Source organism: Solanum tuberosum, unplaced genomic scaffold (assembly GCF_000226075.1).
Source record: "Solanum tuberosum cultivar DM 1-3 516 R44 unplaced genomic scaffold, SolTub_3.0 scf00437, whole genome shotgun sequence".
In the NCBI taxonomy this organism is placed as follows: domain Eukaryota; kingdom Viridiplantae; phylum Streptophyta; class Magnoliopsida; order Solanales; family Solanaceae; genus Solanum; species Solanum tuberosum.
The window spans coordinates 10,290-20,578 of NW_006239357.1; positions in this window are offsets into that span (position 1 = coordinate 10,290).

The window sequence follows — 10,289 nt, forward strand, 5'->3', positions numbered from 1 at the left end:
TAGAAAACAAAGGATAGTGTGAAAAGTTTTTTATTGTGCCTGGTCACAACCCTTTGGAAAAGTTACAATCTATCGGAAAGGTCACAACCTTTCATAAAAGTTACAACTCTTCATAAAAGTCACAACTATTCATAAAAGTCGCAACTCTTCATTTTTCATTCACAAATTTTAAAATCCAACATGCCATTGCTGTTAAAGAAAAGGCTCATTTATGCCATTTTCTTAACTCCAGTTTTTCATAACCGTTTTTTACACCCACAAACAAGTTTAACACTTTTCAATTAATGTTTTTGGATCAAATGTACTCTTTTACAACATGCCTTTGATGTTAAAGAAGAGGCTCATTCATGCCATTTTTTTAACTCTGATTTTGCAAAACCATTTTTTACACCCACAAACAAGTTTAACACTTTTCAATTAAAGTTTTTGGATCAAATTTACTCTTTTTGCTTCTTCTTCCTTAAGAACACCAAGAACACATGAAGAACATAAACCACTCCCAAATTTTCAACATCTTCAATTCTTCACTACATCATCTAAAATTTCGGTGATATCATTACTTTCTTTTTCATAAAAACCAAAATTCTAAAATTATTTGTAGAGTTTAAAAAATTCACCCGTATTATAAAAAATCCATAAAAAGGAAAATCAATCCCAAAATTTCAAAAAATTGTTTTTATTCATGTTTTTGTAGTTATATTTGACATTAGATTTTTGTTCCCTAGTGTTTTTTGAGTCTATGTTTAAACTTTTAAATAATTAGAAGTTGTGTAGAAAAATCTACCATTAAAGAATGTTGAAATTTTGAACTCGTCTTAACCCACCAATACAAGTCAGCCTAAAACTCAATCATTATTATAAAATGCGGAAATTTTTATAATAAACTCGAAAATACCCCAAAAATCTGGTTGTCACGTGTACAAGCCTCTAAAGTATTACAATTGAATCAAAAGGAAAACACAAGACTCATATGACATTGTTTCTAGAGTAGAACAAGATCATAAACAAGAGTAAAAAGGTCTGTTGAGTTGACAAACAACTACCTCACAAATCTCCAAGAATCCTCGAAAAAGAAGAGAATTTATCACAAAGGTCCGGGCAAGTAACCTACAAAAAATGTAGTAGCAAGGGGTGAGTACCAAACCACATGGTACTCAGCAAGTAAACCTCTAAACACAAGCTAAGGGGATAGAATACAGGTTCTCCTTACACTCCAACCGAACCTCCACAACTACAACATGCATAAAATCAGTCCAACCTAACAGTTCACAATTCACATAGCATATATCTCAACAACAACACTATAACAATTACATATCCTCAACAACAAGCTCAATATTCACCAATCAAAGTTTGACAGAAAGGCACTCACAAGATCAGCAAAACACAATATCAAGTTCACTAATGATAAATATGTGCAATGCAATGGAAAGCAATGTCAAGTATAGTGATGCATGTCTGACCTAGTGATACACACCCGCTGTCTCTCAGTACGGGACCCATGGGGGACATATCTATCCATGCATCCATCGCAGCACCCGATACGACCCTCGATAATAGTAACCATCGCGCCGTGCGATACGTCCCTCAAAATTAGTGTCCATCGTGGCGCGTGATATGTCCCTCGAAATGGTACATCCTCTTTAATTTCTTATTCTTTCTCAATTCACATAACACTTCTCACAACCATGTCTCAGAACAATGCAAATGACATATTCACACAAATAATGAGGAGATGACCATTTTCATAACATTGCACAATTCACAACAACACAATCATGATACAACATCAACAATGATTCAACAAGCCTTTCGAACCATTCTCAACACATCACACACAAACAATTAATCACATTGCCTTTTATTACCCTTTTTTCATCATTAGAATTAAGCAATGTGGACAAGTCAACCCATCAGCAAGTCTCATTACCCCAAACACATATTATAAGGAAATACACGAATTTCATACACTTAACAAGCGTTTAGAAATTCACTTGCCTCAAATAGTCGAACAATCACTCCGGGACTTGAGTCTTCCTCTTTCATTAGACTTCCAAATAAATGCAATCTATTCAAATAAGTAATCACAATAAGGTTTCGAAATTTACAACACCCATACCACTATATCTAGCTTAGACCCAAAAACTCACCCAAATTTATAATCAATCTCCTTTTCTTGCTAACATGTCAACTCTCATGTTTTCCAAAATTTCAAGCCTAGGATTTAGTTTCAATATTTTCCAATATAATAAATTTCATGATCTTCATATAACACAATACATCTACTATTTAATTATATATACCAATATATCAAAACTTGAATCATAATGTGATAACAATAAGAAAATTCAAAGAAACAACGAAGTCCAGTTACATACAAAATCACGAGAACTCCACTGTTTTAGAACCTCAACTTGATATGCCCTTTCTTCCCATATATTAATATCAGTCATCATAACCCAATTATATCCTCAATCATTACAACATGATTTCCCAGCAACACCCTCTTTCTCAATTCCAAAACTACTTTATACAAATATACAAATTTCCAATTTTCTCATTCCAAACCCACTTTTACCATTTTTCCTCTTCAAAAGCCAACATTAAGTAATACTAACAATTATGCTTACACATTAATTAAAAAGAGATACTTATCACTGCCAATTATTTCCCATTCAAATCATTTTCTCCCTAAATCCAAAAAATACCATAATAGGCTTACTGCAATTCAATTTGCAAATTACTTTCTTCTCCACCAACAACTAAAATGCCATACGATACAAACATATTCCACTTTATATATACATACATATAAAAAAAGAGAGAATAATTGTACTAATTAAGAAATTGTGAATAGCTATTACCTGAAGCAATTTGTTCCTCTCAGTAACGCCGCATAGGGTTTCTCCCTATTCTCGTTATATTTTTTTTGTAGGCTGCGTGAACTGCTGCTGTTCACAACAGCCAGCAACATTTTCCCTTTTATTTCTTTTTTTAATTTTTTAATTTTTTTATTTTCCTTTTCTATTATTATTAGCAACAAAATAATCTTTTATTAAATTTGAAAATCATATCACTCATTCTTATAAATCATAAATTAGTTATAAAAGCTACTAAAAAGAATTAATATAAAAATAATGATTAAAATTCATAAAACGACTAAGAGGGTCGTTACATTATCCACCACTAAAAATCATGTTCGTCCTCGAACATAAAGACAGAGAAGGAAGAATAACCGACGTTACCAAAAGCCTGAGAAATGATCTTCTAGACTCAGTGTTCATCCCTCCTAGTGAGCTCCTCCTTAAGATCATTCCATCAACATCAACTACTAATTACTGAACTTTCGAATTAAATTTGACAAATTTACAAATCACGAGTGATTACCAACCCACAAACTAATCTATGAACCAAATCTAAACTGAAACCCTCTGGACCATAACACAATCACCATGACGAATCTTTTCTCACATAATCAAGAAAACCTGCTGAATCAATACGGACTACAACTAGAAGTGAGCTTGAATCAACCACCAGACACTCATAATGCGCATACCATCACATCTCTTATCACGATTCCGTTTTCACAACACAATCTTTTCACAAGCTTAAGTTATGAAAATCTGATCTTTAGACATCAGATACTCACCAAGGGAGGATCAAGCTTATCTAACTCAACGAAGGTAATGATTAAGTAAATATCCAACAAACGATACACTCCAAAATGCAGAATCTCTAACAACACTTTTAGACAATTGTAACTCTTCATATATAATAGCTTTTGTATATGTTCTCATAAGCAAGGTTGTGCGTGTAGAATCACTAGTATACTTCAACTATCCCAAACAACACCAAATCTTCCATAACTGAAATGAAAAAGTCTAACCAAGGATGCCACCCTACCAAGGGGACAATCACAGGATCGGTGCACCCAATCCATCACTAGGGATTCACCCACAAAAGTGAAAATATGTATGGGTGTAGACAACTAATCACACTCCAAATCATATCCAAAATGAAGTAGGTGGTCACATAAGAATGTACGAAACCAAAATCGAATAACATAATACACTTCCACCATAGCGCCCATATCAAACATTTCCATTCATATGACTTCATCTCTTTGATTTTTAGCTAATTTTCTTATCACCTAATTCCATTCTCTTTCACGTATAGTGATGACTCGTGTGTAGTTCTTCATGCTAGTAGTTGGTATCGTGTATGGCTTAAAGGTTAGATTTGGTTTTAGAAGTGATAGACTTATGAAAAGGATATGTGGTAAAAATATAGAATGTTAAACGATTCAAATAGATTGAGTTAGGTGGTGACTTGACAAAATATTTTGAGGATATTTGGATGGTTCGATTGAACAGGGGTTTAAGGGACTTCATGAGCATCTGATATTTATTTTTAGGCCAATCATCTAGTAGTGGGATCAGTACTTGTGTGGTATAGGCAATATCGAGAGTGGTTTGACAAGTGGAAGTGGAATGATTAAAAGGATGGATAGATAATGAATAGTGTAACCTTGGAAAATACAGTTGGTATAGTTGTCATAACATATATGGGTGGCTTAGCGAATGATGTTGCGCCAGTCGAGGTTAGAATCTTTCATAGATTGAGTGTATATCAAAGAGGGTCATAATACGACTACTATAATGGTACCAATTTTTACTTGTTTAGAGTTAGAGAATGTATTACTCCTGTTATTGACCTGATCTACGAAGGGATGCATATCGAATTGGACGAGGGACCGAACATATGTGGTAGTGTATGTTAGTTACTTAAAAAAATGTATAGGCTATTTGGGTACAATCTTCTCGATAGGTATGATGCGTTCTAGTGGTGGATTTAATAGACTTCACAATGTGGTACTAGTGGTATATGAAAATGGATATGTTGATGGCAAGTGCAATTACTAACTACTTAAAGAGTCATTAGTTGTATCACATGCTTGTATAATGAGATTCGATGTTGTATTCACATTTGAGAAACCAACTAGGTTGTTACTGAAGATGTTTGGGATTAAGCGTGTGTATAAGGAAGATTTTAGTGGTGGATCATTGAAACGGTATTAATGCGTTACGTTGAGAAGTGCATCCCGAGGGTTCTAAATGAGGACCGGTGATTTCATCTTAAGGTCCAAGGGAATGGATAAACACCAGAATGACAAAACTTATGGATAAAGAAATTTTCCAACAAGTATACTCGTGTGAAGGTAATTGAGGATTTTAGTAAGAAAATGCGTATAAATTGGGTTAGTCCTTTGGATTTTGAATTGGTATAGCTGGGTTTGAGGTGTCATGTCGATGACAAGGTTTGCTTCGTGATGAGGAAAGGGCTAACTAAGCATAATAGTAATAAGAGTTCGTGATGGAAAGTGATTAAGATGCAACTATATGATAAAGATTGTTGGTTAAATGGATTTTGTATGGTAATGACGACTTTCGAGTATCTAATGTTATGGTTTGCTATTATTTGATGAGTAGCCTGGTTGCATGGAAAGTTATAGGAGGTGCTGAAACACCACTCGAATAGAATTGGAATGAACTAGAGTCACAAATAAAAAGAATTTGTGGGATGTAGTTTAGCCTTCAGAAATAGGCGAGAATAAGGATATTTACTCAAATTGTAAGGGCCAAATATGTATCTTCAGAAAGAGTGGATAGTTGAATTCAGAGACATGTGGTTTCATCTGTTTTGCCTAGATTATTGTGATAGTTTTACGGGTTCATCATATTGGTTAAAAACTATTGGATAAAACTTGAGAAACGAGTATATAGATGTTCAACTCGAGTGTGATTATAAGTTTTTTTTGTGGTTTTGAGTTTGGTAATGAGTACGGTTGAATTTTTAACAAAAGATATGATAAAGTTGATGGAGAGGTGATCAATGATAAGCTAAGATACCTGAATTCGTAAAAATCTTCAAGGTATGAGTTAATGTTGATATATAAAGGGATTGGGTTACACATTTGGATTCAAAATTCAAGGTTTTCATTGTGAGTTTAGGTTTGTGGTAGTGTGTTTTGTCAAGGTATGGATTGGTAAGATAAGAAATGATCGATTGCATTGAGCATGAAGCACTTGGAAGGACTTAAAAATAATTTGAGTAGTAAATTTGGTTACTTTTTATTGTTATACCTAAGGAGGGTTTCACATAATGTTTTGGTTTAGAGGATAAGGTAAAAATATCATGGATTGTTGGTCAAAGGGTAAGATTGGTAAGCAAGTCAACGAAAGGAAAAAGAGTCTGGTGTATTGAAGAGTTCAAGGTATTTAAAATTTGTGTGATTGAAAGAATTTAAGAGATGTGAAGGAATAAGGCCTCTCATATAGACTCTTGGTTTGGAGTTGAAGGATGTAAGAATTTTCATATATAAGTTCTAATATGACTATGGATATGAATTGGTTCGGTATAGACTTACAAGGATTTTATCATCGACTTTTATAAAGATGGAGTTTTGGTTTAGGTTACAAGCAATGATGTGTAGAAGATTCTATGTGGTTATGTCGAGCTAGATTGTTCAAAGTATGATAGGTAACTTATGGATGTTACACGGTGTGGACCTACAGTTCTACATGGTTAATGAGGATTTTGAGGGGATTGAAACTACTTTGTTGATGGGAAGATATTGACTGTTATGATGTGTTACATAGGCATTTGATGGTGAGTAGAGGTTATGATCTTATAGTATACAAAATTATTGGAGTGACCAAGGATTTCTTTAAGTTTTGGCATGAGGTACATGATGGTATGAATGGTAGTTGAAAAATTGTATGTGAAAGTTCGCGTGAAGTTGACATTGGATGTGATTCAATTATTGTATTGTGATGGGAAAGTACTTTTAGATTTGGAATTAGTATTATCATTCTTGGGTGTGACCCATATTTGTCATGAAATGGTTAAATGGAAAGATAGAGAGTCACAATTTTAAAATTTTTAGAGGCTACAATGTGTTTGCTAAGAAGACTTTGATACTAGTGACAGTTTGAGAGTAAGGTAAATGGCTTGTGTGGTTATGGTGTTTGTTGGTATTAAGAGTGTTGGCTTCAATGGAGCACTATGAGAAGTATGTGGGGTTTGATGAATCAAGTATTTGTAATATTGTAATGAGGATCAGACTGATTAATTGTGGGTCACTAAAACTCAAAGAGATGGAGTCATATGAATGGAAATGTTTGATATGGGCGCTATGGAAGGAGTATATTGTGTTATTCAATTTTAATTCCGTACATTCTTATGTGACCCAGCTACTTCGTTCCGGACTGATTTGGAGTATAATTCGTTGTATATGCTCGCGTGTTTTCATATCAATGGGTTAATCCCTAGCGGTGGATCGGGTGTACCGATCCTGTGATTGTCCTCTTGGTAGGGTGGCATCCTTGGTTAGACTTTTTCGTTTCAATTATGGAAGATTTGATGTTATTTGGGATACTTGAAGTATACTAGTGATTCTACACGCACAACCTTGCTTATGAGAACTTATACAAGAGCTACTATTTATGAAGAGTTACAATTGTCTAAAAGTGTTGTTAGAGATTCTGCATTTTGGAGTGTATTATTTTTTGGATGTTTACGTAATCATTTCCTTCATTGGGTTAGATAAGTTTGATCCTCCCTTGGTGACTATCCGATGTCTAAAGATCAAATTTCTATAACTTAAGCTCATGAAAAGACTGTGTTGTGGAAAGGGAATCTTGATAAGATCTGTGATGGTTTGTTCATTATGAGTGTGTGGTGGTTGATTCTACTTCACTTCTGGTTGTAGCCGATATCGATTCAGAATGTTATTTTGGTTATGTGAGAAAAGTTTCATTGTGGAGAGTGTGTTATGGTCCAGAGGTTTTCAGTTTAGATTTGGTTTATGGATTAGTCTGTGGGTTGGTAATCACTCGTGATTTGTAAATTTGTCAAGTTTGATTCGAAAGTTCAGTAATTAGTAGTTGATCTTGATGGAATGATCTTAAGGAGGAGCTCACTAAGAGAGATAAACACCGAGTCTAGAAGATCATTTCTCAGGCTCTTGGTAACATCGGTTATTCTTCCTCCTCCGTCTTTATGTTCGAGGATGAAAATGATTTTTAGTGGTGGATAATGTAACGACCCTCTTAGTCGTTTTATGAATTTTAATCATTATTTTTATATTATCCCTTTTTAGTAGCTTTTATAAATAATTTTTGACTTATAAAAATGAGTGACATGATTTTCAAATTTAATAAAAGATTATTTTGTTGCTAATAATAATAGAAAAGGAAAATAGATAAATAAATAATAAAACAGAAATAAAAGGGCAAATGCTGTTGGCTGTTGTGAACAACAACAGTTCACGCAGCCGAGAAAAAAAATGAGAATAGGGAGAAACCCTATGCGGCGTTAATGAGAGGAACAAATTGCTTCAGGTAATAACAATTCACAATTTCTTAATTAGTACAATTATTCTCTTATATATATATATATATTATATATATATATATATACTGGAATATGTTTGCATCGTACGGAATTTTAGTCGTTGGTGGAGAAGCAAGTAATTTGCAAATTGAATTGCAGTAAGCTTATTGTAGTATTTTTTTTGGATTTAGGGAGAAAATGATTTGAATGGGAAATAATTGGCAGTGATAAGTATCTCTTTTTAAATAATGTGTAAGCATAATTGTTAGTATTACTTAATGTTGGCTTTTGAAGAGGAAAAATGGTAAAAGTGGGTTTGGAATAAGAAAATTGGTATATTTGTATAAAGTAATTTTGGAATTGAGAAAGTTGGTGTTGCTGGGCAATCATGTTGTAATGAGTGAGGATATAATTGAGTTATGATTTAACCTTAGACTTGATTATAGATTCGATGTGAGTTTTTCGGTCTAGGCTAGACCTATAGTGATATGAGTGTTGTTAGTTTTGATATCTTATTATAATTATTTATTTAAATAGATTGTATTGATTTGGAAGTCAACCGAAAGAGGAAGGCTCAAGTTCTGGAGTCATTGTTCGACAATAAGAGGCAAGTGGATTTCTAAACCCTTGTTAAGTGTATGAAATTCGTGTATTTCCTTGTAATATGTGTTTGGGGGGTAATGAGACTTGTTGATGGGTTGACTTGTCCACATTGATTAATTCTAATGATGAAAAAGGGGTAATAAAAGTCATTGTGATTAATTGTTTGTGTGTGATGAGTTGAGAATGGTCTGAAAGACTTGTTGAATCATTGTTGATGTTGTATCATAATTGTGTTGTTGTGAATTGTGCAATGTTATGAAAATGGTCATCCCCTCATTAATTGTGTGACACATGTCATTTGCATTGTTCTGAAACATGGTTGTGACAAGTGTTATGTGAATTGAGAAAGAATAAGATATTAAAGAGGATGTACCATTTCGAGGGACGTATCGTGCGCCGCTATGGATACTATATTTCTAGGGACGTATCGCACGCCGCGATGGATACTATATTTCGAGGGACGTATCGCGCGCCACGATGGATACTATATTTCGAGGGACGTATCACGCATCGCGATGGTTACTATTATCGAGGGTCGTATCGCGCACCGCGATGGATGCATGGACAGATATGATCCCCATGGGTCCCGAATTGAGAGACAGCGGGTGTGTATCACTAGGTCAGATATGCATCACTATACTTGACATTGCATTGCACATATTTATCATTAGTGAACTTGATATTGTGTTTTGGTGAGCTTGTGAGTGCCTTTCTGTGGAACTTTGATTGATGAATGTTGACCTTGTTGCTGAGGACATGTAATTGTTAGAGTGTTGTTGTTGAGCTGTGCATTTGTAAATTGTGAACTGTTAGGTTGGGGCTGGTTTTATGCAGGTTGTAGTTGTGAAGGTTCGGTTGGGGTGTAAGGAGTACCCGTATTCTATCCCCTTAACTTGTGTTTAGAGGTTTACTTGCTGAGTACCGTGTGGTTTGGTACTCACCCCTTGCTACTACAATTTTTTGTAGGTTACTAGCCCGGACCTTTTGTGATATTTTCTCTTCTCCTTGTCTGAGGCTTCTTGTGGAGGTTTGTGAGGAAGTTGCTTGTCAATTCAGGGGACCTTCTTTCTTCTTAATTATGATCTTGTTCTATTCTAGAAACAAGGTCATTTGAGACTTGTGTTTTCTTTTGAATCAATTGTAATATTTTAGAGGCTTGTACACGCGACGACCAGATTTTGGGGGTATTTTTGAGTTGATTATGAAATTTCCGCATTTTATTGTAATGGTTGAATTTTAGGCTAACTTGTCTTGGTGGGATAAGACGAGTGCCATCACGTTCATTTTTGGGT